This window comes from Schistocerca piceifrons, chromosome 1 (genome assembly GCF_021461385.2).
Source record: "Schistocerca piceifrons isolate TAMUIC-IGC-003096 chromosome 1, iqSchPice1.1, whole genome shotgun sequence".
In the NCBI taxonomy this organism is placed as follows: domain Eukaryota; kingdom Metazoa; phylum Arthropoda; class Insecta; order Orthoptera; family Acrididae; genus Schistocerca; species Schistocerca piceifrons.
In genome coordinates this window covers 1,058,556,077-1,058,579,899 of record NC_060138.1, presented here as the reverse complement: position 1 = coordinate 1,058,579,899, position 23,823 = coordinate 1,058,556,077, and the positions used below count along the sequence as shown (strand labels likewise).

General features: G+C 43.4%; 1 protein-coding gene and 1 non-coding gene across 2 annotated transcripts in view; one reads left to right on the top strand and one right to left on the bottom strand.

The window, feature by feature from the left end:
• Window positions 1–23,823, top strand: part of LOC124796726 — a 1,132,495-nt gene that overhangs the window by 834,629 nt on the left and 274,043 nt on the right. The window lies entirely within an intron of this gene.
• Trnap-ugg lies at window positions 5,192–5,263 on the bottom strand. Its single transcript has one exon. It is a non-coding gene; the product is annotated as a tRNA-Pro (tRNA).

Below are 23,823 nucleotides of genomic sequence, written 5' to 3'. Positions count from 1 at the left end.
TATGAAAGATGTTTCTCGTCTTCACAGTCGACAAACACATTCCAGCGTCTCGCGTGCTGATCTGTGAGTCACGAAGCTGTGTGGCGTCTCCCGCAGAGAGCTGGTGCCACGTTAGAATACGCTTTACGAGAACACTCCTTTCCAACGGACTAAAGAAGTAAAGATAAAGTTATTTTGCTAAATCAACACCACGTCGTCCTATATAACCTGGTTAGCTAAAATATGAAGCAGCTAGTGAAATCTGTTAAAGTGCTCTTACCGACGCTTTTCACTCAACGAATTCTACGGGCTTAACGTCTTTACTTAAATGTCTGGGATGTACAGCCGCTGACTGCGGTTGAACCTCTCACTAACGTGCTTACTGACATAGCGAAGTCAAGTCGAGTAGTAATGCAGTAGTAACAGCAACCATTAAATTCGTTAATTAGTTCTCCCATTGGCTTTAAAGCGTGGCGCTCATCTTCTCTTGTTGATGTGTATTCCTTTCCATTTTAAACCATTTGAAACAGGCAGCAACAGCCCGGAGTGTCATATTGCTGTCAGATTAAATCATAGAAATGAAGTGAAGCATATAAATAGCTGCAAGTATCCGCTACGCGTTTTCGGGAGACTATATCTCCATCATGAGGAGGACTTATTTAAATTAACAACCTACGCTGCCCAGAAACATTGTTTTACAAATAATCGGTCTTTTTAATTTATATAAATCCATCTGATGCTGGAAAGAGAAAATTCCGAAACAACGACCATGGTTAACTCTAACTAGCATGTTCGCATCTACTGTAAACCACATAAAGTAATCACACTAATACTGTTCGGTTGTATAGAGTAATAAAGTTATTGGATACCTGCAACTCTAGAGCGTACAGGCAGAAACTTGTAGCGTAGTCGTGCCTGCATGGTACACTAAACGTCGGACAAGTACTCACCCCGTAGCAGATTTCTGTTTACATATAAATTTGAGGAGTAAAGCGAAGGGTATGCAGGGAAGTACAGCGGTGAATTTTGGTACTACAAGAGGTGCTGTACCCCACAACGCCTTTGTTCGTTGTTCATTCTTTCAAGTTCCCTCGAGCGGTAAGTAATAAAGACGCCAACAGGCTATACGTAGTGTTGTGACTGCTCAGTTTCTAGCATTAAATAAAAGCTGTCCCCACAGAGATAAGAACACTGGTGTTCAGTACTTGAACCTGCTGGGAAGTAACGGTTATGTTGACTGAAATATAAAAATCGTGCAGAGTCTTGCTATTTCTAGTGTATGTCCAGTATGCACTTGGGTGAACAGATGGTGTGCTATATAGTCAGTCAAGAACACTGTACAGATAAAAGCTAGCGACAATGGCTGTAAAAACTGAACAACTGATACTTTTTTCTACATCTTCACACCTTCATACATACTCCTTAAGACACTACAGTTCCAATCCAAAATGGGACGACGGAAAAAAATGACTGTTTTATATTTCCGTAAGAGCCCTGATTTCTCTTTCCTTGTTTCAGCGGTCCTTAAGCGAGACGTATGTTGGGGGCAATAGATTCATTCTGCAGTTTATCCGCGAATGCTGGTTCTCAAAATCTTCTCAACAGTGTTTCGCGAAAAGAACGTTTTCTTCCTCCTAGCGATTCCCATTAATTTTAGATTTCAAACTTATTGAACTTAAGAAGGAAAAGGGAGTGCAGACACGGAAATTAGAACATTCGGAATGGATTGCAAACCTCGCATTTTGAAATAACTTGAATGCACACTACTCAAAGCGTAAGATACTGCAGGAAAAGAAAAAACTACTTCCTGATTTGATGGGCATGCAGTTAAAAAGAAAATCGCATTGTAGAAGATATACATTCTGATAAACACAATCCAGTTCTCTAGGCTAACTCACGTTAAAGAAAGCCTGTGGTTTGAAAAATTCATTGTGGCCTTTAAAGAATCACAAGGAGAGTTTCGTGAATGTTTTACGAACACTGCCAGTGTTACTACTGTTTTCTGTCTGTTTAAAAGACTGTTTGCCATTTCAGTTGAAAGCGTCCCTGTGCATATGCAGACATAGCTAATCGACCTGCAAGGTAATTCCTTTTTCGTTAAAACTGTTCAGGACGTCTATATTGATTTCCTCAGGTTGTTTCCACGTCTCCAGAGGTTGCAAAATTGCTTCAATATTTCGCTCAACATAAGCATGTGAAAGCCGTTTTTTCAGTTATGAAACTAAATAAGTCATGATTACATGCCAATCTGAGTGCGAAAGTCTGTGAAATTGTCTTCGTCTGCCTGTATGCCGACAGTCTGCAGCAGACAAAAATTATATGTTTCAGCGCGCCAAAAACAATTAATTCTGAAAATTTGTTTTGTTTATTATCTTTGTTTTAGAGATAGATGGCAATTTGCTCCTCCTCACACTCAGACAGAATGGCGTGGTGGTGGGGGAAACGCGCACCGAGGCTGGGCGCTACTTCACTCAGGCCAGCGCACGGCTGAATAGCCTAATTCTTGGCCACTCCTGGCACTGGTGATTCAAACTACAGCACGCTCCTAATTTCACATCATTAAAAGTCACGTTGTGCCACATGGCTGCATCCACTAGATGTTTTTAGTTAATTGCACCAGTTACTGTATTCCAACTATAGGAAGCTTTAGTTAACAGACATGAGGAGCTATGTTTAATGAAAGTATAAATAACTCCACATAGCAGAATACCATAGGTGCAGCACTTCTTAAAAGTAAGTTTTAAAATCAAGGAAAATTGTTTGCTTAAGAAAGGCCGATGCTGCACTTTTCTATGTTGTGCCTGGCCACCACAATGTAAGTGGCGTAGTTCCTATACTGAATAGGCATTCTTCTGTGAAGTCTAATTCAGGCGTTACTTGATTCAAAGTTTGATTCCAAAACTCAATGACAGTTATCTTTCCACTCAAAAAGCTGCAGTTACTCACAGCTTCGGGAATTACAGTTGCAGGCGGAATTGTGTGTTAGAAGTGTCAGTGGCTGTAACAGAGGAAAAAACAGAAAAAAATCTCCTGGAAAAAAAGAAACCACGGAAAACTTCATACATGGGAAAACACATACAACAATGAATATTTTAATTTGTTGCTATAGCTATAACAAAATCAGCGGAATTTACAGTGACTCCGCGATTTTAGCTGAACCTCGCCTACGTTGGGTCAGTAACAAGGGTAACACTATCACATTTTTTAAAATAATAGTTTTTGTACACAGTTGATTGGTTCACTGGGGCTTAAAGGACGAAACAACGAGGTCGTCAGTCCTTCGGTGAAGAGGTAGTGCTCCTGGAGTAGTGATGTTGCCAGAAATTTGGATTATGAAAGTATGCAGGACTGGTAAAATCGAGGTACTGAAAGCGACATTCATGCCAGAGCAGAGAAATAATTTACAGGGAAGTAAAAGTGTATAGGTCGGGCCGGTGCGTGTACCAGAACAGCGAAGAGTCTCCCAGAGCGCATTTGTGCTGAGAGAAACCCCATCCGCGTCCGAAACCCCGCCAACCGATTAAGGCCAGAATAAAAAATGTCCTCTAGTTGGGAGATCCGTTATGGTTTAAATGACAAGACTAAAAACATAATGGATGTTGTGGGTTGGCAGGAGAGCCAACACCGGGTACTAGAGGAAGCCGAAAGGCACGCGTTTTAGCTCTCGCAGGCTGGCGTGAGGTCTGGAACAGGACAAGGAAATTAGACTTTAGAGAAACGGACGTAGCTGGTGGAATACTTAACTTTAATCCATTAATGATGAGCGTCGCTCTTGACTGTACATGATTCAGTATCAATAGTAACTGGTAATGGCGCCTTGCTAGGTCGTAGCAAATGACGTAGCTGAAGGCTATGTTAACTATCGTCTCGGCAAATGAGAGCTTATTTTGTCAGTGAACCATCGCTAGCAAAGTCGGTTGTACAACTGGGCGAGTGCTAGGAAGTCTCTCCAGACCCGCCGTGTGGCGGCGCTCGGTCTGCAATCACTGATAGTGGCGACACGCGAGTCCGATGTATACTAACGGACCGCGGCCGATTTAAAGGCTACCACCTAGCAAGTGTGGTGTCTGGCGGTGACACCACAATGGACATCAGTTGGACCGACAATAATAAAACAAGGAGGAGTGTACACAGGTGTATGACGATGAGTAAACTGTGTTCCCAACACTTACCTACAAAGTATTATGAGAAACTTTTTTTTTTGACACATATGAATCCTGTAAAACTAGCTTAACTACACTTTAGTTATAAGCATAAGGGCAGGAGGTAGGAACAGCTGCTCCAGAAAAAATGACCTTCACACACAGAACTCGCATTCAGCACCTTGTCACTCACAGACATAACACCTACACGGGATTAGCCGAGCGGTCTGGGCGCTGCAGTCATGGGCTGTGCGGCTGATCCCGGAGGAGGTTCGAGTCCTCCCTCGGGCATGGGTGTGTGTGTGTTTGTCCTTAGGATTCTTTAGGTTAAGTAGTGTGTAAGCTTAGGGACTGATGACCTTAGCAGTTAAGTCCCATGAGATTTCACACACACACACACACACACACACACACACACACACACACACACACATCAATTTTGTGTCAGTCTGAAGAAAGTCGGAACATGTAATCGACAATGATTACTAGCAAGTGATCTCAGGATCAACTGTAGTGAAATCTAAAAACTATTTCGCCATAACTAATAGACGGCCCACCAACTAGCTCAGGGTCTGAATAGACTATTGTTTATAGTCTTATTTTATCAGAATAGGGTCTAGGATTCACAGCGGACGTACATCTTACTGATTAGCACACCGGCATAAGTCAAATAAAAAAGTATACCAGCCTGTATGGTGATTAATGAACGATACACAAAAAGAAAGGAAAAAAAATCAAATGGCTCTGAGCACTATGGGACTTAACATCTGGGGTCATCAGTCCCCTAGAACTTAGAACTACTTAAACCTAACTAACCTAAGGACATCACACACATCCATGCACGAGGCAGGATTCGAACCTGCGACCGTAGCGGTCGCGCGGTTCCAGACTGAAGCGCCTGGAACCGCTCGGCCGCACTGGCCGGCGAACGCTACACACACCTCGCGAGAGTAACGACCAAGGATTTGTGAGAAATATCCATTTATTTCATTCTATGACCAACTACACACAGCGAAAACTCTCCAGTGGATGCAGAATTTGTTGGTATAATGTGATAAAGGAAAAAGTAAGGGCTCAGCCGGGATTTGAACCCGGGACCTCCTGCACCCAAAGCAGGAATCATACCCCTAGACCACTGAGCCGGCTGTGAAAGTGTTATTTGATGCATGCTTCCGTTCGCAGTCAGCAAACACATTCCAGTGCCTCGCGTGCTGGTCTGTTGAGTCACGAAGCAGCCTGAGTCTCTCGCGCAGGGAGGTGGTTCGCTAGCATACGTGTTAGCGGAACACTTTCCTTTTCGCCAGCGGAAAGAAACTGAGTTAAAATTATTTTGCCATTTTGAACCCCTAATGAAAGTGTTATGTAGAATTGGTGAGACAGAATGAGAGCACCCTTGTCATGCGCGAATGAACGTGACTCACGAACGTTATCTCTCGCCTCTCGCGAAATCAACCGCAATACTGAAATAATGGTATCAACGATTATGAAGGCTGTTCGTTTACAGTTCACTGTCTTTGGTACTATGTTTAATTGACTATAATGTTCGCTTATTATTCAGGAACCGTTGGGTAACGTACATAGTTAGAAAGTGATGCCGATTTCTGGCGTTCTCGGAGGTAGTGTTATAGGCCCTCTGCTGTTACTTATCTACAGAAACGATTCAGTAGGCAATCTGGTCAACCGTCTTCGTTGCTTGTAGATCATGTTGTCGTTTATCGTATGTAAAGTCAAAACAAATTGCAAAACGATTTCGAAAAAGGCGTATGGTGCGAAAATTGAAGAGAAGAGGTCATCCACATGAATGCTAAAAGGAATTTCATTAAACTTCGCTTACCTGATAAATCAGTCAAATCTGAAGGCCGTAAATTCAACTATATACCTAGGAATTACAATTACGAACAAATTAAATTGGAGAGAACATACAGAAAATGCTGTGGGGAAGGAGAATCAAAGACTGGGTGTTATTGGCGGAAGACGTAGAAGATCTACTAAAGAGACTGCCTACACTACGCGGGTTCGTCCTCTTCTCGAATACCGCTGCGCGATGTGGGATCCTAATGGATAGGATTAACAGAGTACATAGAGAAAGTTCAAAGAAGAGCAGCACGTTTTGTATTAGTGAGAAATAGGGGAGCGAGTGTCACCGATACAGGATTTGGGGTGGTAATCATTAAAACAAATGCGTTTTTCGTTCTGGCGGGATCTTCTCAAGAAATATCGATCACCAACTTTCTCCTCTCAATATGAAGATATTTTGTAGACGCAAATAAGGAAAATCAGAGCTCGCACGGCAAGATATAGGTGTTCGTTTTTTCCGTACGCTGTTAGATATTGCAAAAACAGAGAACTAGTGTGAGCGTGGTTCGATGAACCCTTTGCCAAGCACTTAAGTGTGATTTGCAGAATGTCGATGTAGATGTAGACTTCCCCAAAAAAATTTGAGTAGGGCATCGCGGAACTTTCTGTCATGTTCAGAAAAAACTGAACACCTTGAACGACTAGAGACAGGACGTTCATATTTACAGGGCGTGTAAATTTGCATGCTCTGCAGCAATGATGAGCATTTCAGTAATATCGGTTCACCAGGTGTCCTCATAACTTGTTCCATGCGTGATGGCATCGACGGTTATAAGGCGCGTATGGTTTCCTTTGGTATAGCCGTCCATGCTGCATTCACCTGGTTCCAAAGATCATATGTGGTGGTTGGCATTGGGTACAGGCTGCGCCTGTCGTTTCACCATATCCTACACTTTTACGATTGGTGACAAGTCTGGTGATCAGGCGGGCCAAGGTAAAAGGCTGACATTCTGTGACATCAAACAAGGCACGTGTTCGCGCAGCAACATGTAGTCGTGCATTGCCTTGCTGAAAAATGTCATCTGGGGTATTGTGCAGAAAGGATATGGCTACGGGTCGCAGGGTGTCATTCATATGGCCCACACTGGTCACAATGCCCAGAACACGCACCAAATGTGATTTGTGGTTGTACCCAATAACACCTCACACCATAAGGCCTTGAGTTGGCGCTGTATGTCTTGTAGGAATGCACTCACTGTGATGCCGCTCCCCCTGTCTGTGGCGAACCAAAATATGGCCATCGTTTTCAAACAAAACGAACCTGGATTCGTCCGAAAACATTATCTGATACCATTCATGTCCCCATTGACATATCACACACCATGGCCGTCTGCACATTCTTCAGACGTAGGCGGATTAAGTGGATTACGCGTACGTAACCCATGTTGTAATAAACGGCGACGAACTTCACTCCTGATAATGTGCGATGTGTTACACTGTTCCACTGTTGCGACAGAGCTGAGGAGGATGCAGGTCTGTCCTGCAATGCCATTCCGATGACGTGTCGATCTCCTCGGGGGATGGTATGGTGTTGCGACCTGACCCATCTGGTTGTGTTCTATGGCCTTCCGTGAACCATTCTCCGCACACCCGTTGCCAAAACACTTCGTCCCACACGAGCAGCAGTTTTCCGGATGGCTGTACAACATTCTCTCATGCCAATAATGCGCCCTCTTTCAAAATCACTGATTTGATGGTACGGGTCGGACGTACGTCTGCGAGGCATCCTGCACGTCTGCTCAAGTCACACTGACCCATTACCTTCGGTTTATAGCGACAATGAGAGCCACAGGCACATTTTACCAGTAGGTGGTGTTGCGCCGCGATACTGATGTTGACCTTCATTCAACCCGCCGGCCGACATGATTCAAATCCTAATCATTTCAGCGGGACATCCTAAAGTACGTGTCCTGTGAATATGAACGTCCAATCTCTAGTCGTTCAACCTGTTCTGTTTTTTTACGAACTTGAGTGAGTTGTCATGGCACTGGACGCAACGTAGGTCTGACGCTTCAAGAATCGCGGAAGGTCAAATGTACACGATGTAGACGTCTTGATGAGGGGCGTGAGGGGTTGGAACCTTGTATTGCACATGTAACCGAAGTGCGACGTGTGATACGAAGAAAGTAACGGCATGCTTGACAGTGGAAGCGACAATGTGTTAGTTGCTGTACCAGATAACAGAGCTCCATTAGCAGTGCCTCCTGCTTCTGATAATTTGATGCCGACACTGCATCATTCTTTGGAACAATACATGCAGAAATGGAAGAAAAAGCGAGTGATGAACAGGAAACAGTATAATTTTATCGATATAATTAAAAACGCAACGCAATTTGTCGTGGGAGATCCACACCACACATGTTTCATTCTTCTACTCGCCACTTCCTGATATCTGCCTCAAAATTGTGGCGATGCAATAGTCGGCCTGGAAGGGATTGGAATCTTGCTGCTGAAACAATTCTATCTCCAGAATTTGACCAGCATAGGAGAAAAGTGACGAAGTGCTCGTCATATCATTACAATGTGAGTACTGTCCTTGCTTGATCTCGTAATTGCTCTTAAATGTCGTACAGTGTGACGGCTTCAGAGATTGCTGATGGTAATCGTCCGTTCCGCTCGACACCGTCGTGATGCTTTACGAAGACAGCATTTAGAGTCACTTTGTCTCCTCCCACCTCTTCCACAAACATGAAATATGGTACATTCTATCCACGCCGTTCGGAATCACCTAAAATGCACAGTAACAAATCACTCACAGGGAAGTTGTCAATGCACGCGAACTCGGTAAACCATGAAAATTACGGCGGATGAACTGATGCCAGTGACATTAAGCACAACGTGTGTGCTATTATTATGCTCATTCTCAAATGTGACATTTTTCTACCACCTACCAATGAAAATTCCAGGAACGTGGGTTATCAACCACGGAAAGAAGAAGGTAGATAGTTAGACGTTGCACACAGTAAAGGTGGATAGTATTATGCATTACTAGACCAACCGCTTAAATGTCATGAGTGAGATAATACAGGCCGAGTTTCTGTTCCCTTAAAAATGTATTTATTGTTGAATTTTTCCAATTTTTTGTACCGAAGAAGGGTTGTTTCTGTTTAACTTAATGGAACCTCAACGTAATTACATTCTAACCAACACGAAAAAATAATAAAAATGGTCTTTAGCCTAGTTACATTTAAGTGCCGCTTATGAGCTTTTGTTATGTATCAATGGCCTAAAAGACTTTAAAGTCCTTTGGTCTCATTATGCATAATGGAACTGTGCATTAGGCCTATTGTAACAATAAACATTAGAAAACCATTTGAGTTTCATACTGTGAAAAACACTTGATGAGGTTTCTTTAATGGAAACGAAGCTTAAATAAATAGCAAACAATATCCTTTAGAAGCTAAACATTGTTGAAAAACATGCTGAAGGTAATACAACTGTAGTTATTGTTATGTTCTATTGATTGTTATGGAACACACAATAATTGTAACTATACATGTAACATTAAATATTTATACGTGGAGAATTTTTTTAACCCTTTCGTATTTGATGGGATACATATGTCCCACTAAAGTAATATGCAGTTTTGAGCGTTGAGACGTTTGTATCCCATATCTGTCTAGTGCTAAGAGGTGCATTCGGAGCCGGCCGCTGTTACCGAGCGGTTCTAGGGGCGTCAGTCCGGAAGCGCTCTGCTGCTACGATCGCGGGTTCGAATCCTGCCTCGGGCATGGATGTGTGTGATGTTCTTAGGTTAGTTAGGTTTAAGTAGTTCTAAGTTCTAGGGCACTGATGACCTCAGATGTTAAGTCCCATAGTGCTCAGAGCCATTTTTTTACATTCAAAACTTGGAGAAAAATACTGCGGACCATGGGGTGGACGTATAGAAGGTTGTGAACGATCAAATCGGGTGGCGTGTGTTTATAGGTGGTACAACGCATTTGTTTCACGAAAATCATATTATATCACCATCTTCTGAACTTCATGAATGCCTCAAGTAACTAATTGTCTTTTCTTATACATTAGGGACATTGTTTTGAAATATTACTACACGCCTCAGTAATTTTGCTAGTTTGTATGTCGTGGGATATACATCCCCCGGAAAATTCAACTGTTATAATGAAAGCATCTGTGCGATATTTCATGTTTTTCGTTGCCAGGAGAATAAATGTATTTTGGTATTGATTTTTATACTTCTTTTCCATAATTGTCGTCCTGATAAAATCATTCTAAAATTAAAAATTTAACTCTGAAAACCCTAGGCTCATATGAAAACATGAATCTAGGTCGGTTTGTGGGCCACATGTTTCCCATTTCGCCGATTTTGGCTCTGAGCACTATGGGACTTAACATCTGAGGTCATCAGTCCTCTAGAACTTAGAACTACTTAAAAAGGTAGGATTCGAACCTGCGACCGTAGCGGTCGCACAGTTCCAGAATGAAGCACCTAGAACCGCTCGTCCACCCCGGCCGGCCACCGATTTTGAAAAACGGTCGGCTTAAAAATTTTTGTGTAGTGGAAGCGTGTTATGTTTATTTTTAAGGTGTATACAAATACCTTTTAGCCATGAAAGGGTTAATGTGTTCAGTTACCTCTTGTACACTGATATCATCAATTTTATTTTTTTCCACTACACTCACGAACTCCGTCAGGGCATCTCGTGTTTTGCATGGCGTTATTCGTTTTACAACTAGATATCCGCAGCGTCTGTAATAGGAACGTCTTACATACACCCACCCGACAATGTTCGTGTAACCCACTAAACTTTCTTTTGTTTGATGTTTTCACTCTTTTTCGTTTTGTTTCAAATTCAGAAACCATTCAGAAAAACAGTGCATGCTTGGCGTTATGAGATCAAACACTATAAAATTCGTCAAATTTTTTCCTAGCATTGGGCTCTCCTACTTTTTCCAAACGTTTACTGGGGCAGAGGTAATGTCGGAACTCTTCAGCTTCTTTGAAGACATTAATTTGAGTAAAATAGCGCTTGTTTTGGACGCAATATTTCATTTTTTCCTATTCTCCCGTCTTAGTTATCGTACTTAACGTTTCCGTCCCCTATTTATCTCCGTTTCAGTAACTGATTTCTGTCTGGTTCAAGAATGTTATTTTGTACATTCTTTCTGTTGTGGGATCTCACCATTTACCTTTATTTGCGATCTATCACTGTCCACGTGGTTACTGCCAGATCTGCAGATCTCATCTTCATTACGAGCTACAGTCCCATCAACGGTTTCCTTACACACTACTACACTTCAGACTAAATTAATGTTACCGTTCTTTTCATTCAAAGAAGAATCTTTGATTGGGACGTCCGCGCTGAAAGATGTATATTCTCCCTAAACAACGGAAGAACAATTGAATGCGTGAGGTTTTTCACATTTTTTAATTCTTTTTGGAGTAGTTTTGAGGTTACCCTCCAAAAGAAGCTTATGTTCTCGTGCCTTTAAAGCTCCAGACCCATCTGACATAATTATTGCGCTTTCCATACAACGTTATGTCCTTGTTTATAAAGGATTCATTTTGGCACCTGGTAATCATAACATTCTCAACTTTACAACACACAACCTTGCATTAAGTCCTTTAACACCACGCAACTCACAGATCGAGGAAAGAGGGCGTTTTTCTTTGTCCTGTGCACACGGCAGATGTTGTGGGCCAGCAATGCCACATGTTACGTTTGCCACTAGACTAGAGACCGGTAAATGGCGCTCGGTCTACGGTTGCAGAACTACAATTTCTATTGCGGTTTCTAGATTTACTTTGTAAAATTGAAAATCAAACATAGGCATAGCAGCACGTCTTTTCCAATATTTCATGGCAACCATTGCTACGACGACAGTGGTGATTTTTTTCCCAGATAGTTTATATTGTTCCCCAACAGAATGCGCTCACATCAGAAAGTTTAAAGGAACGACGCTTGGTCTAGTGGTGCATAAAAAGGTCCAGATGACCATCGTCATGAAGAAATGCAGACATGATTGTGTATGCATAGCTCCACGATTCTGAAAGGTTTTAACGTTCCGTGTACGAAGACTGAGGTGGAAGAGAATCTCAAATGGGGAATGTCGTAGTATTTGTCTTAATTGATATGGGACGGAAAGGAAAAATCGGGATGGCCGAATGGGTATCTGAAAAGCACTTCGCCCAAATACGAACGCAGTGCTATATCCACTGCACCACTGCGCTCGTGTGGGGTTTGTGAGAAATTTCAATGTCAACGTGGTTAATAAAAAAGGTATGAAAACAACACTTCAACGGAAAGTGCGTGATGGCTGAAAACTGAAGGCTTCCATACAAAAATAAGAATATCGTTAGGGGATTCTATAAACTGAGGTTAAGTGAAAAACTCCGCAGCGGATCACAAATTGTTCGTCAATAAATGGACAGGAGAATCATTGTTCTGAATATCATGTATATAATGTAGTCTTTCAGAATTGTGTAGAACAAAAGTGAACTGGAAACAAGGATAAGACACTGAAAATATGGGATCTGAAACTGAAATAATGGAAACAGAGCTAGAGAATTTCAAAAATGGTATTAAAATAGAGAGTGGTTATAGACAAGAACAGCTCGTGGATGGACTAGTAACAGACCTGGATTCTTGTGGTACTTGAAATGATTCCATCCCCGAGAATACTTTGAGGATATGAAAAGTGCAATGTTGCACCCTTTTCCACATGACAGTTTGCTGATCGGATAACTGACAGATCCAGTTCAGAGGTCGGATGAAGATAAGGGGTTAAATAAATGTAAAGCGACCATCGATTCGTAGGTTGGTTTGAAGACCGCGGTGTTTACAGGGCATGATCCTAAGGGACAGGAGACGCTCGTGTCTTCCTCTGTCCTGTGACTGATCCAACCAGTTGTACGTAACTCACCAAAACGAAACACGTGTCCGGCGACCACGGCAGCACTATGATGCGCTTCGAACTAAACGGATTAAGCTGATAGCATGCTTAGTGTACATGAAAAGTGATTCCTAGATATAACGTCTCACAATCAATATTACCGACCTCTCTGGAAGTGTGATACACAAGAATAGGGACTAATACGCTCTAGACAATACCCCACACAATTAGCTATAGAATTCTTTGTTCTGATTAAAATAGGCAACTCTTGAGTTGCATGTATAAGACCGATCAAGGTAGAAAATGTGCGAGTTCTCGAAAAGGCGGGAAGAAGACAGGTTAAGGATAATGAAGATGTATTTTATGATATCACACACAGATGGTGAGCATTTCTCGATTGCAATCGAGCAATATAACGATAGAGAGAGTAATGAGAAACTGAACATAGCTGGTAGACGGGCGAAACGAATGATGACGTACAAACTCAGACATGTGAGGTACCGCTTTTCAATGTGAAAAGGTCCGTGTGGCACAGTAAAGTGTCAAAAGGTAGAAGGAGAAAGAAAAGACACTGAACATAAATAGATCACCAATAGGAAAACAGCGAATATTCGAAGCAGCATTGTCAAACAGGGAAAGCAGGAGTGTTACTGGAGGTGACAGATAATAAAGAACGAGTTTTATAGTTTGTCTAACAGACGTGGCGCTGGCAGGGAAGTATCAGTCGTCACTTTTTCAGAGAACTAAGCCAGGTTTACCCAAAGTATTTAAGGGAACTAATAAAGATCTAACTCACGATTTATACAAGGGGATACAGGTCACAAAAGCACGACGCATAAATGAAATGTAGGCACGTGGCATGAAACACACATTACTCTGAATACTGTTTCCCATTACAATTATTTATCTGGAAAGCAAACATCGAATTTTTCTGGCTATTACTAAAATAATTTCATAATTCAAAATAATTATTAAAATACCAGTACATGGAAATTTTGTCCCTTATTATCGTATGACGGGCTCACTCTCTCTCTCTCTCTCTCTCTCTCTCTCTCTCTCTCTCTCTCTCTCTCTCTCACACACACACACACACACACAGGTGCGCGCGCGCAATGCCATGTTACCTCGTAGACTCCAGTGTGTGTGTGTGTGTGTGTGTGTGTCTGCGCGCACGTGCGTGCTTGAATGGTATTTATTCCCACGTCTATTTCACTTTTTTATGTAACAGCTGTTTTTCGTGTTTAATTACGTGTTTCGCAACTCACACATTGTTGCAAAATTCCCAGAACAACCTAGTAAAACGCACGCGAGAATGTCCGCAAAGCTTCCTCTCATTCAATTTCTACATAATCACTAACACTCTCTGTCAATACGTGTTTCGGGAGGAGGTGGAGGTTTGTCTTTTCAGTCGACAAAGAGGTCATTACAGACGGAGCAGAAGCTCAGATTAGGGCAGGATAGGGAAGGAAATCGGCCGCGCCTGAAGCGATTTAGAGAAATCACGGAAAACCTAAATCAGGATGGCCGGCCGCGGGTTTGAACCGTCGTCCTCCTGAATGCGAGTCCAGTGTGCTCACCACTGCGCCATCGTGTTTGAGAAGCGTTCTGCGCTATTGGGGATTTTAACTGTTCAATGCTTCTAGAATTGTTTTTCTTAATTGCCACTGGGGCATAAAAGAGAAATGAGAAAATTCTTACCGCAAATGTCGTCAGCTGCTGTCAGTTGGTGGTATGCTCACCTATTGACAATTCTTCAGTTTTACTAATGGGAAAATTGTCCCTAGATGCGACAACGAATTGAGATTCCAAGGATAACACTCTATTAAAAGTAACCTAGGTGGCATTCAGAGAATCTTTATTATCTCCATTTCTTGGTAATACTATCACTCCTGATAAAATGAACGTAAATAGGTTTCAATGTATTGCTATTAGCGGTGGTAATTTAAGAAAATAAGATAAAAAACGATAATGAATACAACCATCACAGGGATAATATTGTGTAATAATCACAGTTACTCCGTTTCAAAGAGTAAACAGCTAATTTCTACGGCAAAGAATCGAATTACTAAAATTTACGTGGCTGGTTCAAATGGTTCTGAGCACTGGGACTTAACTCCTGAGGTCATCAGTCCCCTAGAACTACTTAAACCTTACTAACCTAAGGACATCACACATATCCATGCCTGAGGCAGGATTCCAACCAGTAATCGTAGCGGCCGCGCGGTTCCAGACTGTATTGCCTAGAACCGCTCGACCACTTCGGCGGGCTAAAATTTACGTCACGCAGACTACAGTAAGTTGTTGTTCCTGCCTTACTACAAATCAAAATGAACAAAAACGGCCAAAAATACACTGCAGTAAGCGGCGCAACACCTCAAGCCGTGCGGAGTCACGGATTGCGTGGCCCCCTCCTCCCGCCGGAGGTTCGACTCCTGCCTCGGGCACGGGTGTGTGTGTGTGTTGTTCTTAGCGTAGGTTAGTTTAAGTAGTGTGTAAGTCTAGGGACCGACGACCTCAGCAGTTTGGTTCCTTAGGAAGTCACACACATTTGATCATTTTTTTCGCAGCACCTCAAGCTGGACACCTTAGGCGCGTTCTGGTTGTTTTGGGATACCTATCGGTTGGTTGTTCAGAGGCTTTTGAATGTCAACAAGTGCACTTACAGGGCTGAACGTCAGAAAATTCCTCCGTTTGGGGTGCACACAGAAAAATACCGCAATGATTAAGAAGACAGTGCGGTGTATGAGTTTAATAGCGAAAGTGTTGCTGGTGCAGGTTTTTGTGCACGAACTGACCTTTCGATTATATCTCATATGTATACTCGATGGGATTCATGTCGTGCAATCTGGATGGTCAAATCATCCGCTCGAACTGTCCAGAATATTCTTCAAACCAATCGCAAACAATTGTGAGACAGTAACAATTTATTCGATCAAAAATGGTTCAAATGGCTCTGAGCACTATGGGACTTAACATCTGTGGTCATCAGTCCCCTAGAACTTAGAACTACTTAAACCTAACGAACCTAAGGACATCACACACATCCATGCCCGAGGCAGGATTCGAACCTGCGACCGTAGCAGTCGCACGGTTCCGGACTGAGCGCCCAGAACCGCTAGACCACCGCGGCCGGCTATTCGATCATTGTTTGGAAACTTGAAGTCTATGAATGGCTGAAAATTGTTACCAAATAGCCGAGCATAATAATTTCCAGTCAATTATCGGTTCAGTTGGACCAGAGAACCCAGTCCATTCCATATAAATACATCCCATACAATTATGGAGCCACTACCAGCTTGCTCAGTGCCTTGTTGACAACTTGCATCCATGGCTTTCTGAGGTCTGTGCCACATTCAAAACCTACCATCAGTTCCTACGAACTCAAATCGGAACTCATCTGACCAGGCCACCGTTTCCCAGTCGTCTAGGTCCAACCGATATGCTCACGAGCGCAGACGGCGATGTCGTGATGTCAGCAAAGGCACTCGCGTCGGTAGTCTGCTGCCATAGCCCATTAACGCCAGGTTTTGCCAGACTGTGCTCACGATACGTTCATCGTATGTCCCACATTGATTTCTGCGGTTATTTCACACAGCGTTGCGTGTCTGTTAGCAATGACAACTCTGTGCAAACGCCGCTGCTCTCGGTCGTTAGGTGAAGGCCGTCGGCCACTGGATTGTCCGTAGTGAGAAGTAATGCCTGAAAGCTGGTATTTTCGGCACACAGTTGACACTGTGGACCGTGGAATATTGAAATCCATAACGATTTCCGAAATGGGTTGTCCGATGTGTCTACCTCCAACAACCATTTCGCGCTGAAAGTCTGATAATTCCCATCGGGCGGCCATAAACACCTCAGAAACCTTTTCACATGAATCACAAAAGACAGCTCCGCTGCACTGCTCTGCTCTTTTATACCTTGTGTACGCTATACTACCTCATAGAGCATATATCAACATCCCATGACTTTTGTCACCTCACCTCAGTTATTTCGCTTAACTCGTCTGCAAACAATAGGAATAAAAGGTGTGGTAGACCAATTAATAATTTGAAAAATATATATGTTTAAAGTCAACAATTCCTTAATGCAATACCGGAAAAGAAATTATCGCGTAAATAAAGTAATCACCACACGGAAACAAAATCTACACCGAGCGAGGTGGCGCAGTGGTTAGCACACTGGACTCGCATTCGGGAGGACGACGGTTCAATCCCGTCTCCGGCCATCCTGATTTAGGTTTTCCGTGATTTCCCTAAATTGTTTCAGGCAAATGCCGGGATGGTTCCTTTGAAAGGGCACGGCCGATTTCCTTCCCGATCCTTCCCTAACCCGAGCTTGCGCTCCGTCTCTAATGACCTCGTTGTCGACGGGACGTTAAACACTACCCACCACCACCACCACCACAAAATCTACCATGCACTGCTAGAAAGGAATCTCATAAAACAAAAAGGGGTAAGAAATCTAGCGTAGTGGACATTGTTGGTACGATACTGACAATGCAAAATACAGAATATGTACAACCTGTCTGACAATATTACCTTCCGGTGCGTGATGATTGTGGTGCGATATAGTAGAGCAAAGAGAGAGCAGCAAGAAAGCTCCAAGTGTGCAGGTAGGTAGTCGACATTCAGCTGAAGTGACTGCCCCTTCAGAATAATAATATTGATATGCTGCGTGCGGCTCAGTGGCCGAGTGCAAGCCTTTCAATTGGACACCACTTGGGTGACCTGCGCACCCCTAATGTACTCCGATTATCCACCTGTGGAAAGGGGAGCTACCGTTTAATGAAATACAGACCACGTTTTGCTTCTGACGATTCCGCTCATAATGAGAGATGAATGTAAGAGTAAAGGCAGACCGGAAATTTTCCTCCGTTTTACCCCAAGACCTCTTGGTTTCCAAACACTCCCTTCGCCGCTTGACCACCAGGCTCGACGTCGGAACCCTGGGATAGAATCAGCCAGCACTCACGACGAGACTACGTTTCTGCGACGTTGCCACATTATGTTGCGGAATCACATTCGTGCACAACTGATTTCGATCAACAATCGTTGGAGTAGACTTTCTAAGATTAAACATTTAAAATGTTTCTACTAAAGCTTTTTTCCCTACCTTCTTTATCAATACTCGATTGAAGCTAGCTACTCAGATCCCCGACAACGACACAAGTGACACGCAACAGCGAGAAACCTCGTCGGTTCTTCACGCCTGACTCCACATGTCCGAAAAAAATATAATGGTCGCTCAGCAAGACAACCATAATTTAGGTCCGACAAGCGCTCCGATGTAGATTTCGTGTTTCTTCACTGGACAAACAATTTCGTAAACATTCCGGGAAGACTACGCGTATTCCATTTGTGTGCTTATCAGTCTCTAGCTACGTGAAACTTGCCAATTGTTATTTGATTGTAATTCTTGTGGGGTATTCGGCAGCAATCGGTTAGCCGAAGAATAGGAGTCGTCTAGCGCCAAGAATAGATATATTACTCGTACATCAAACGGATGGCTGAGGAACATGGTAGTGCTAATAAATGTTTTGTAGTTTTTAGATATCCAGCTGTCCGGCACATAACATAGCCAATCTGTTACGGAGCACAGTGGTGTAAGCCAGTTTTAAACTTTCAATAAAGTTACTCTGCAAGGGTCACTGATTTTTCGATAGTGTCATTCTCAAAACCCTCATTACTGAATAAGTAGCTATCTTCACTTAGACAATTATGTTTCTCAGCCATCCAGATAAAGTAGTCATTAATGTTAAAAACGATTACATAGCTTTGTATTGTTAATACGCTGCGGCGTAGCGTTCGAGATGATTTTTCTTCCACAAGGCAAGAAAGACATAACCTGTTCGTTATTTGCCTTGCATCTGCGAAAATCTCTTATTAGTTGCCACTAAGGAGAATAAAAACATAAGTGAAACCTAGTTTCTCCGGATGAGGCAAGATAAGGTTACGATTGTACTCTCGGTTGCACAGCAAATACGTAACTTTATTTAAAGAAATTAAAATTTTAAAACAATCTCTTAAAAACACAATTGACTGTATGACGACTGAAGGCCTTATCACCGAAAAAAATTCCACAATTTTGGGGTCGAAGGCCACCAACAAAAACCTCAAACAACGAACGGCTGAAGGCCTAATTTAGGAGTCAGAAGAACAATTCCAAATAGCACATATTAAAACAAAAACTTCCTTTAAAATAAACTCTTAACACGGCTGAAGGCATTATTATAAGATAAGGGAAATTATTACTCGGCTGATGGCCACAAACAATTTCAAATAACAAACGGTTGAAGGTCTGAATTAGAAGTCAGGAAAACAATTCCAAATAGCACACATCTCAACAAATACCTTGCTTTTAAAACAAGTTTGCTTTAAAAAAAAACTTATTGTAATACGGCTGGAGGCCTTATTATGAAAGAAGTGAAATTATTACTCGGCTGAAGGCCACTCAACTTCAAATAACAAACAGCTGAAGACCTGAATTAGAAGTCAGAAGAAGAATTCCATATAGCACACATTTCAACAAATACTTTGCTTTTAAAACAAGTTTGCTAAAAAAAACAAAAAATACTGTAACACGGCTGAAGGTCTTATCACGAAAGAAGTGAAATTATTGCTCGGCTGATGGCCACACCAACAATAATTAGAAAATTTCAAATATCCTTAAAACAACATCACAATCTAAGGAATCAGGCCAAGCGGTTCTCAGCAAGTGTTGCAAGGGTCAGCCTGGGAAGTTGACCCAAACATAAGGTAAGGTGAGACAGGCAGCCAAGAGTTGTACTCACGTAACAGGATGGCAATCTCAAACTAGGGGCAGCTTAATCGCCGACCGACCGACTAACCAATCCGCCTAACGTCCGATCACCAGTGCAACGATCGATTTTTTTTTTTAAGGCAAGGGCGAAAAGACAGACAGCACTACGTCTTCAGAAAACACCCAAGGCCGAAGGAAACACTAGAACCAAAGTAGACCTCCCAAAAAAAAATGTGCACAGTACAATACAAGAGGCTGTCGAAGTACACGCCGTGTCGAACAGCATAAACATGCCGAGGAAAAGTACACAGCCGGAAAAGTACGCTAACCTCCCGGGCAGGTAAATTGGGACGTTTAGCGGCCACAAGGCAGAAAATACCACTGGTTGCACTTCACCAATAAGAATAATACTGAATTCAATGACGAATAACAAATAGAGAAAGACGGCTACAATATTTAACCGCCTCGAAACACTTCTCTCGTTGCCGCCAGGCTCAGCGGCCTTGGGAGCAACAACCTGCCGACCAAAGGCGAGATTTCAGAATCGTCGGGGTTGCATTAGCAGTTAACTCCTCATTCTACTTAAACGTCCAGGATACGGTGTGCAACGAAGTCGTCGCTCTCGCAGCTACCCCTTCTCGATCCGGCAGTAGCAGAACGTCGCCATCGGCCAGGTCTTGCCCACGCACTGCACCGGCCTGCTAGCTGCTGCGCCCAACCGAACCGATGTCCGTTCGCAGCTCCTCCAAATCCAATACGCAGACAGCATTAAAATAACTGCTCATTCAAAACCACTAGATACACACGGATCCGGTAAAACAATTCCACCCTCGACACACGACGACCCGGAAATACCACAGGCCGCTCCAAAGACGGTACCACAGTACGCGCTATCGATAAGCGCTGCTGATGCTGCCACTCACGGACAGACAAGGCGAGCAAACGTAGTGGCGCCAGTGAACACATTAAGAAAACGAGACGCCATTATCGCTATTACAAGACGCCTAGCTATGGACGGCATCAACGCGAGCTGCACACGGCTCAATAAGGAAAGTAAATTTTCAGCTGGCGACGAAGGCGCGACCCAGCAGACAGGATGAATCACACTCTCGTCTATGGACAGGAAGAAATAAACATCCAGCTTCGCTGACTGTGAGAACCTGTGGGTTTCCTGCTGTGATTTTCTCAGCATGACACCTGTAGACTGGAACATCCTCATACACAAGTGCAAAGCCATGTTCAGGGTATTTTTATTTGAAATTTTCTGCGTGCAAACTATCCGGTTTCATTGCGCAGCAATTCATGTAATATCGACATTGACGATCTCTCTCCATCCAGGGCTTAAGCTTAGCCTCCGCGCTCTCACTGAGAACACGTATGTATTTACGTACCCGTCGCTGGGAAGCCACTGCAATAAAAAGACACTCGGCTCTGTACGTGCTAAGAAAATGTTACGCCGACAGATGTGCTCACAGAGCGGAAAAGACTTTCTAAGGCGCATGAATTATGCAAAGATTCGCACTCTGCAATTCCGGAATGTCGTTCTCAATAGTCAGTCGCCAGGGGAACTAGTTCAGTCACGGCAGTTGAACGAAACTGTCGCTTTTTGTGAAAATCCGCATTGCCATTTCGAGTGTGGCAGCTTGTTACTGAGTGTAACCAGGTTGCATTATAATCAAAACTGTTCGCGAAAGTAATCAGTGTTACGCCGTACGATGTAACAGAGAGTACACGAAATGTGCGTCCGAAGACAAGCTCTCGGTTTGCCTTACGCTCCCAAGTCTTTGATTTGGATGTATTTGCTTTAGCAATTCATATCGTAACGATGTTGTACAAATAAACAAATATCACATGATATTGTTGGCTGGGGTACCTCCTAGGATACGCATGGCGAACCAATGGCAAAGTACCAAAGTTCGTCGTGAGAGGGCTATTTGTGCCAAGTGTCGCCACAAAAGTAGACGATAGAAGTAGGCGGCAGATCTGCTCACTGCAAGTCACGGTGTACTCAGGTTGTATTAGTAATAATACACAGTGGCCGAGCGGTTCTAAGCGCTTCAGTCTGGAACCGTGCGACCGCTACGGTCGCAGGTTCGAATCCTGCCTCGGGCATGGATGTTTGTGATGTCTTTAGGTTAGTTAGGTTAATTAGTTCTAAGTTCTAGGGGACTAATGACCTCAGAAGTTGAGTCCCATAGTGCTCAGAGCCATTTGAACCATTTGAAGCCTGCCTCGGGCATGGATGTCTGTGATGTCCTTAGGTTAGTTAGGTTTAAGTAGTTCTACGTTCTAGGGGACTTATGACCTCAGAAGTTAAGTCCTATAGTGCTCAGAGCCATTTGAAGCATAATAATACACAGTTATCCACTGTTAGATCGCATAGGTTGGCAGCTGTTCCAACAACGATGACATTCGACTTCTACCTTCAAATACCATTCTGCCAAATTATCACGGCGAAACAGAGGTCACCTGTTTGTTTTTGTTTCGCTATTACGTCCTGTGCTGCAATATTTAGCAGCTACCACCTTTTAACTTGTGAGTAGTATTCAACATAGTTTGGCAAAGAAACCAAAAGTGGAACGCAAGTGCAAGAGAGAAATTAAAACTTGCTGAACTGAGAAACATGGCATGATTAATAAAGGCAATAAAGCGGCGTGTGTTTTATGTTCCGGGACAGTCGTATGTTGAACATCTTCTGTAAAAAGAAAAGGTTCTGTACGAAAGGGCTACTTCCTGTTGCAAATAATGAGAATTACTGTGGAAGTATTTAGTTTTATTTGCATCAGTCAGCAGAATCCAAATTACTATGCACTATCAAATCAGAAAATGTGCATGCATTCATGCACTATCTTGTCTACACAAGGACATGATTAGCAAGAAAAAAAGTATAAGGTGCGTTCAAAAAGAAACGAGCCGGAGTCTGGCCGCGCAAACAGGTGATAGGAGGATAATATCGTGGCGTGTGTAACGAGGTGTGGCTCCGACCAGAGCGTGGAAGTTCACAGCCCGTCGCTAGAGGGCACGCGTGCACGTCACGTGACTACACAGAGCTAGCAGGAGCTTGCATCAATCGTCCAACGTCAACAGAACAGCAAAGGGGTGTTGTTCGTATTCTGACAGAGGAAGGAGTCGGAGGAACAGACATTCATCGACGAATGTCAAAAGTGTACGGCGAACACTGCATGTCCCTTGCAAGGGTCAAGGTGTGGCACGAGCTCTTCAGGGAAGGCCTGGTGTCCTTATCCGATGATGCACGGTCTGGAGCGCCATACTGCATTACCGTTGACATCGTCCAGCCGGTGGATGCACTAATTATCCAGGACCGCCGAGTGACAGTGAAATCCATAGCCGCCGTGGTCGGATTGAGCATCGGAAGTATTCACGCCATCATGAAGAAACGACTGCACTTGCGCAAAGTGTGTGCCCAAGGGGTGCCCCACAGTCTTAAACCACACCAGAAAGCTCGTCGAATGGCCCCCACTGTCTTGTTCATCTGCAACGCTATGCTCTGGAAGGAAATGCATTCCTGGCACGAGTTGTGGCTGGAGATGAGTCATGGTGTCATCACTTCGAACCAGAATCAAAACGACGAAGTTTACAGTGGAAGCATCCAGGGTCACCACCATCAAAAAAAGCCAAGGCCATCCACAGGAGTGCAGGAAAGGTTATGCTGACGTTCTTCTTTGACTAAGATGGCCCCCTTCTGATTTACTTCCTGCAGCACGGGACAACAGTGAATGCACAGCGTAACTCGCAAACCTTGACCACCCTTCGCCAAGCGATCAAATCAAAACGACCAGGCAATCTCACTCGTGGGGTCATTCTGCTCCACTACAACGAAAAACCTCTGACAGCCAACACAGTCGCGGCACTCCTGCAGAAATTCAAATGGGAGGTTCTCGGCCACCCACCATACAGTCCGGACCTCTTTCCCTGTGATTACGCCATTTTCGGTCCCCTTAAAAAGGCTCTGAGGGGCAAACGATTCACCTCGGACGACGACGTCCAGATGTACGTGCATAACTTGTTACCATCGCAACTCCGCGAATTTTATGAAACAGCCTTGTGTGACAGTGGGACAAGTGTCTCAACAGCCAGGGTCAACACTTCTAACATGCACGTACTGGTTTCTGTAATTATGCCTCCAACGCCCCTTGTAATATGTAGTGTCAAAATATCGTTCTACGATTGGTCTGATTTATTCCTAATCCAGTGGAATACCTAAAGCAGCTTT